The 8,234-nt window shown below is 37.7% G+C and overlaps 1 pseudogene across 1 annotated transcript; it reads left to right on the top strand.

The window, feature by feature from the left end:
• Positions 1–3,937: 3,937 nt before the first annotated feature.
• On the top strand, positions 3,938–5,246 carry LOC306661500 (ADP/ATP translocase 1-like; annotated as a pseudogene). Its single transcript has one exon. The product of its transcript is annotated as an ADP/ATP translocase 1-like (transcript).
• Positions 5,247–8,234: the final 2,988 nt, after the last annotated feature.

Genomic DNA, 8,234 nt, shown 5'->3' on the forward strand with positions numbered 1-8,234 from the left:
AATTCCCCAGCCATATATTCACGCCTGAGGTTCGCCAACTGCCAAGGAGGCAGCACCTCACTTGGCTTGCCACCATGGCCACAACTCTCAGCTGAATTTGCAAAGGGGCAGAGGAGTCAGATAACTTTCTGGAGCTTCAGAACGCAAGGGACTTTGGCTCTGCTCAGAGTTTTGCGGTTTCTCAGGTTTGACTTTCACGATCATCATCTAATAATACCTACTGCGTGCTGAGGCGGGCATGCCCCCTGCCAGGCGCCATGCAGTTATGTAAAGACTCGGCCCTCAGTGGCAGGTTCCCTAGTGTGGCACAAAAGGCCACCATATCCTGATCTCTCCAGGCCTCTCCAGCTCCATTGCCTGCCTCTCCCTCTCTGGGAATTTTTGCTTCTGCAACTTCAGATGGCCAGTTGCTCTCAGTCATGCTTTGTGCTGTTTCTGCCTCATGTCTTTGCTCAAACTGTCCAATCTTTTGCATGGCAGATTGCTTCCCGTCTTGAAAGACAGCTTATATGTCACCTCTGAAAGCAATCCCTGACAAGCTTCTCCCTGTTTCTAAGCTAGACTTGGTGCCCTGCTTCTCTTTCCCCTCACTCCTGCCTCATGAATGCTTTGCACATATTTCTATCATTGCCCTTACCTGATTTATAATAATCAAACAAAGTGCTCACTTTGATAGTGAAATCCTTCAGGTAGCTTGGTGTTCTCATTATTTTCCTAGATCTGAGAGCCATGCTTGCCACACAGTAAGGTCTATCAAATGTTTGACTAAGTGTTGTCCAACTGAAGACCGAATTCATGGATTTCACTAGGTAATTTTTTTTTTTTTTTTTTGTCAAACAAGGGTCAAGCCCTCTGTGGAGAGTGACTGGAACCTGGGTAGGGGTGGGGCATATTAATTTGACAGAAGCACTTTATTTATCTATTTATTTATTTTCCATATTAGGAATTAAATCCAGGGACACTCTACTACTAAGTTACATTCCCAGCCCTTTTTAAAAAAATTGTTTTTTAAAATTTTGAGACAAGGTCTTACCAAGTTACCCAGGCTGGCCTCAAACTTGTGATCCTCCTTCCTAAGCCTCCCTAGTAGTTGGAATTATAAGTATTGTCACCACACCTGGATGTGCACTTTGAATATTAGGATTAGCATTAAAAATAGCTAAGCACTTTCAATATTAAGATTAGCATTAAAATTAATTGCATTGGAGATTTCTGCTTCCAGAATAATAGAGAAACTTGTACTGAACTTGTACTTCAATAATAAACAACAGTCCCCTGCAACAATTCTGTTTCACCTAAGTCAGGAAAAAAGAAAAAAAAACAAAAACAAAAACAAAAAACTGAGCAGCAGGAAGTTCATATTTCAAAAGGAATCAGGGACACAGGCTCACCAAAACACTGAGACCTAATCATAGAACTGTAGAAGGCTTTCCCTGCCCCCAAGCCAACCACTATACTACTAAAGGCCTAGTTACTATTGTACCTTTTAGCCAGTGTACCAGGTCCAACCCCCACCCCCAAAATTAAAAGGCATGCTAAAAGGCAAAAGAAACAAAGCTTGAAGACACTAAAACAAACATTGTAACCAGAGACAAATACAATAGGAATGCTGAAATTATCAGACAAGGATTTTTTTTTAAAAACATGATTAATGGAAAAAGTAGGCATCATGCAAGAACAGATGGATAACATAACAGAGATGAAAATTCTAATACAGAGTAAAAAAACCATGCTAGACATCAGAAATATTGTAACAGAAATGTAATGCTTTTGATGAGCTAACTAATAGAATGGACATGGCTGAGGAAAGAATCTTTGAGTTTGAGGATAAGACAATTGAAATTCTCTAAGATTAAAAGTAAAGAGATGGACTGTGGTTGTAGTTCAGTGGTAGAGCACTTGCCCAGCATGTGTGAGGCACTGAGTTCAATTTATTTATTAGCACTGCATGTAAATAAATAAAATGAAGGTTCATTGACAACTATAAAAATATGTTTTTAGAAAAAGTAAAGAAATAAAATATTGGAAAAATAAAGCCCTAACAAAACAGAATATCTAAGAAGTGTAGTCCAGCTACATAAGATGTAACATATGCATAGTGAGAATACTAGATGGAGAAGAAAGAGAAGGAGTTGAAACAATAGTTACAGCAATAATGGTTGAGAATTTCCCCCAATTAATGTCAGGTATCAAACCACAGACAGAGGAAGTTCAGAGAACATCAAGCAGGATATATGCCAAAAAACTACATGCAGGCAATTATATTCAAACTTCAGAAAATCAAAGACAAAAGCCAGAAGGAAAAACTACATCACTTAGAGAGGAGCAAAGATAGGAATTATATCCAACTTACCCACAGAAACTTGCAAGAAAAAAAAGAGAATGGGGTGAAATAAAGTGTTGAGAGAAAAATATAACCTAGAATTCTGTGCCCTGAGAAATGATCCTTTGAAAGTGAAGGAGAAAAAGACTTTCTCAGACAAACAAAAATTGATGGAATTTGTTACCAGTAGACTTAATTAGCAAGAAATGTTAAAATAAGTTCTTCAGAGAGAATGAAAAATGACGTAGGTCAGAAATCTGGATCCACATAAAGAAAGGTAGAATACAACAACAGGTGTTGGAGAGGATGTGGGGAGAAAGGTACACTCTTACATTGCTGGTGGGGCTGCAAATTAGTGCAGCCACTCTGGAAAGCAGTGTGGAGATTCCTTAGAAAACTCGGAATGGACCCTCCATTTGACCCAGCTATCCCACTCCTTGGCCTATACCCAAAGGACTTAAAATCAGCATACTACAGAGATACAGCCACATCAATGTTCATAGCTGCTCAATTCACAATAGCCAGACTGTGGAACCAACCTAGATGCCCTTCAATTGATGAGTGGATAAAGAAACTGTGGTATATATATACAATGGAATATTACTCAGCCATAAAGAATGATAAAATTATGGCATTTGCCAGCAAATGGATGAAATTGGAGAATATCATGCTAAGTGAGATAAGCCAATCTCAAAAAGCCAAGGGACGAATGATATCGCTAATAAGTGGAGGATGACACATAATGGGGGGGAGGGAAGGGTTAGTGTTAGGGTTAGAGTTAGGGTTAGGGAGGGGGCAAGTATGGAGGAAGGAAGGACTGTATAGAGGGAAAAAAGGGGTGGGAGGGGTGGGGGGAAGGGAAAAAATAACAGAATGAATCAAACAACATTACTCTATGTAAATTTATGATTACACAAATGGTATGCCTTTACGCCGTGTACAAACAGAGAAACAACATGTATCCCATTTGTTTACAATAAAAAAAAAAAAAAAAAAAAAAAAGAAAGGTAGAATATCAGAGAAGGAATAAATGAAGGTAAAATAAGTATTTTTGCTTTTCTTGTTCCTATTGAATAATAATAGTTTGCTCAAGATAGTAACAGCAATACCTTTATTTGATTCTGTATACTTAAATTATTTATAATATGCTTATGTATGCTTTCTTATAAGTAAAATGAATGAGAGTAATGATATAAAATAAAAGGAGAGGGGAATTAGGATTATTTTGCTAGTATAAGTTACTTGCATTGTGAAGTGGTATTATTTAAAAGTGGACTTGGGTTAGTTGTCAATGTATATTGCAAACTACGGCAACCACAAAAAAATATTGAAGAAGAAAAATGGATAGGTAATATGCTAGAAAAGAAGAGAAATGGAATCATAAAAATACTCAATTGAAACTACAAATGGCAAATAAGAGCAAAACAAAGGAAAAGTGCAGTAAACGAAAAACAGTTAAAAATGGAGCTATTAATCCAATTGTATCAATTATCACTTTAAAAGATACATTGTCAGAGTGGATCCAAATGTAAGACCCAACTATGAGTCATCTATTAGAAATTTACTCTGAATAAAATGTAGGTCCTTCACATCGCACAGGGACGAAGATGGAGACTGGGTGGCTGTGCCTGGCCAGGGCGTAGGCGAGTGAGAGCAAGAGCGCGGCTCCTTGCAGATTGGGGGCGGCCGGCTGTCATCATGGGTGATCAGACACTGAGCTTTCTAAAAGACTTCCTGGCAGGTGGCATCGCCGCTGCCGTCTCCAAGACCGCGGTGGCCCCCATTGAGAGGGTCAAACTGCTGCTGCAGGTCCAGCATGCCCGCAAACAAATCAGGGCTGAGAAACAATACAAAGGGATCATTGATTGCATGGTGAGGAATCTCCAAGGATTAGGACTTTCTCTCATTCTGGAGGGACAACCGGGCCAACGTCATCCATTACTTCCCCACCCAAGCGTTCAACTTCGCCTTCGAGGACAAGTACAGGCAGATCTTTCCGGACAGGGGGCATGGATCCACATAAGCAGTTCTGGAGCTATTTTGCTGGTAACCTGACTTCCGGTGGGGCAGCTGGGGCCACTTCCATCTGCTTTGTCTACCCGCTGGATTTTGCTAGGACCGGGTTGGCTGCTGATGTGGGCAAGAGTGCCAACCAGCGTGAGTTCAGTAGCCTGGGTGATTGCCTTACCAAGATATTAAGGTCTGATGACCTGAAGGGTCTCTACCAGGGCTTCAGCATCTCTGTCCAGGGCATCATTATCTACAGAGCTGCCTTCTTCCGAGTCTATGATACTGCCAAGGGGATGCTCCTGACGCCAAGTATGTGTACATTATTGTGAACTGGATGATTGCTCAGACTGTGATGGCCATGGCTGGGCGGGTGTCCAACCCCTTTGACACACTGATCCTCATAGGATGATGATGCGATTGGTGGGAAAGGGGCTGATATTATGTACATGGGGACAATTGACTGCTGGTGGAAGATTGCCAAAGATGAGGGAGCCAAGGCTTTCTTCAAAGGTACCTGGTCCAATGTATTGAGAGGAACGGGTGGTGCTTTTGTATTGGTATCATATGATAAGATCAAAAAATATGTCTAATATAATTAGAGCTAAAGTTCACTGTGAGTCTGTGAACTTGGTTCACAAGTTCACTGATCCATTATGTGGTTTAATAGACTATTTCTGGGGAAATAAAAAGATAGATCTGGGATAACACCAGACTGAAAGGAAGACCTCAGAAAAGAATGCTTCACTGAGTGTTCATTAAACCACAAATGTATTCTGTATTTATTTTACACTTAAATTTCCACAGCAAATAGAAAATAACTTATCATACTTGTGCAATTAACTGAAGAACTGATAATGAATAACTGAATGTGAAACATCAATAAAGATCACTTAATGCAAAAAAAAAAAAAAAAGACCCACGTAGCCAGGCACACATCTGTAATCCCAGTGGTTCAAGAGGCTGAGGCAGGAGGATTGCAAGTTCAAAGCCAGCCTTAGCAATTTAGTGAGAACCCTGTCTCAAAATAAAAAATAAGAAAGGCTGGGGATGTAACTCAGTGGTTCAGTGTCCCTGGCTTCAATCCCTGATTTTAAAAAATCATATAGATTTAAAGTCCAGGATGAAGGAAAATAAATAATCAAAACTAAAGTGGTGGTAGCTATATCTATTTCAGATACAGCAGACTTCAGAAAATGAAATTTTTCAGAGATAGAGCAGAGTATTATGAAGAAGTCAATGCACCAAGAAGACATACAAATCCTTAATAAATGAATCCACTATCCTAGTTGGAGACTTTAGCACTCCTCTAATGGGAAATAGATTCTGCAGCATGAAGAAAAATTATTAAGGGTATTGTTGAATCCACTATCAATTAACTAGATTAATTAACATCTATAGACTATGCAATCCAAAAAAGTAGTTTATACATTCTTCTCAATCTTACATGGAACATTAAAATAAACTGCATTCTGGACCATAAAACATAGCTTAAAATTTTTAAAGAATAGAAATTATACAATGACTGCTCTCAGACTATTATGAAATTAAACTAGAGTCTAATGACAGAAATAAAGATTTTAAAAATCCCCCAAATACTTGGAGATTAAATAATCCATTTCTAAATAATGTGTGTCAAAGGAAAAATTTCAAGAGAAATTTGAACTAACGAAAATGAAAATAAAACTTTTCAAAATTTGTAGGAGGCATCAAAATCAGCTTAAAGGTAAGTTTATACTATCAAATACATCTATTAGAAAGAAAAAAAACATAAAATGAATAATCTAAGCTCCCTCCTTATGAAACTAGGAAAGGAAAAGCAAATTAAATCCAAAGTAAGCTAGTAAGCAGAAGAAAAATAATAAAAATAAGATCAGAAAAAAATGAAATTGAAAGCGATATCAAAAAATGAAATTGAAAGAGATATCAATAAAGAAAATCAACGAAATCAAAGATTGATGTTTTGAAAAGACTGATAAAATATGTAACCTCTTGTCAGGCTAAGTAAGAACGAAAGAGAGGACACACACTATGAATACTAGAAATGAAAGAGAGCACATCACTACAGGTTCCCAGAATATAAACATGATAACATGGGAATACAATGAACCACTCTACACCCACAATTTTGACAACCTAGATGAAATTGATAAAGCCCTTGACGATGAAATCTGCCAAAACTCATGCAAGAAGAAATAGAAAATCTGAAAAGGTCCATAATTAGAAATGAATAAATAATTAATAAATTTCCCAAACAGAAAACAACAGGACCAAACATTTATCTGGTAAATTCTTTGAAACAAAGAAGAAATTATACTAATTTACTACAATCTTGTCCAGAAGATAGAACTAGAGAGAATAGTTTCTTATTAATTCTATGAGGACAGCATTACTTTAATATCAAAACCAAAACCAGATGTTACAGAAAACTATAGATCAGTATCTCTCAGGAAAATAGATGCGAAAATTCTCAGCAAAATATTAACAAAGCCAAATCCAACAGTGTATAAAAATTATAGCGATAAGATGAAATTCATCTGATATATATAAATCCGTTTCAGCATTCAATAAACAAACACACAAACAACAACAACAACAAAAACAGCCTGGCATAGTGGCATATGCCTATAATCCCAGCAATTCTGGAGGCTGAGGCAGGAGGATCACAAGTTCAAGTCCAGACTCAGCAATGTAGTGAGACTGTCTCAAAATAAAAAGGGCTGAGGATGTAGTTCAGTGGTTAAGCAACTCTATGTTCAATCCCTGGTACCAATAAAAGTCCCAATTAATGTAATTATCACATCAAGAAAGTAAAGAAAAAAACTCAAATGATCATATCAATTGATACGGAAAAAGCATTAGGCAAATCCAACACACATTCATGATAAAAACTTTCAGGAAAACAGGAATAGAGGGGAACTTCCTCAACTTCAAAAGGACATTTATAAAAACCCTACAACTAACATCATACTGATTAGAATCCATAAACTTATCCACTTAAGACCAGAAACAAGAACAGTATATGTCTTCTTCTCATTGCTTTTTAACATCATACTGTAAGTCCTATTTAATGTAAAAAAGACAAAAAGGAATTAAAATTTGTACATACGAGGAAGGTATGAATAAAACTCTTTAGTGAAGATGAAATTATTGTCTATGGAAAAAAAAAATCCAAGAGAAGTGACCACGATACTTTCTCAGAACTGACAGGTAATTTTAACAAAGTTGTAGGATATGAGGTTAATGGACAAAAAGCACACCACTTTTTACAAAACTGTTTTGTACAAAATTTTTGTTCAAACTATTTTGTATGATACTGTGATGTTATTAAACATTTGTTGAAACTCATAGAAGGTATACTATCAAATATAGTAAACTACAGACTTTGGGTGATGTTATGGTTTGGTCATGAGGTGTTCCCCCAAAGCTCCTGTTAATATAAGAATGTTCAGAAGTGAAGTGATTGCATTATGAAAGTTGTATCCTAATCAGTTCATCCTAGATTGAATGAACTGACTACATGGTAACTGTAGGCAAGTGGGGTGTGACTGGAAGAGGTGGGTCACTGGGGCATGCTCTGGAAGGATTCATCTGCCCCGCAGCCCCCGTTTCTCTCTCTCTCTCTCTCTCTCTCTCTCTCTCTCTCTCTCTCTCTCTCTCTCTCTCTCTCTCCCTACTTCCTGACCCTGCCATGAGCTGAGAGCTTTACTCCAATTGGGCCCTTCCTAAGCAGATGGTATGCTGCCTCAGGTTGAAACCAGAGCAATGAATCAGCTGACCACAGACTGAGATTTCCAAAATCCTGAGCCTCAAATAAACTTTTCCTCCTTTAAGTTGTTCTTGTTGGGTGTTTTGATCAGAGTGAGGAAACTTTTGACTAAAATAAATGATAATGGTATGTCAA

Source organism: Sciurus vulgaris, assembly GCF_902686455.1.
Source record: "Sciurus vulgaris genome assembly, chromosome: 5".
Lineage (NCBI taxonomy): Eukaryota > Metazoa > Chordata > Mammalia > Rodentia > Sciuridae > Sciurus > Sciurus vulgaris.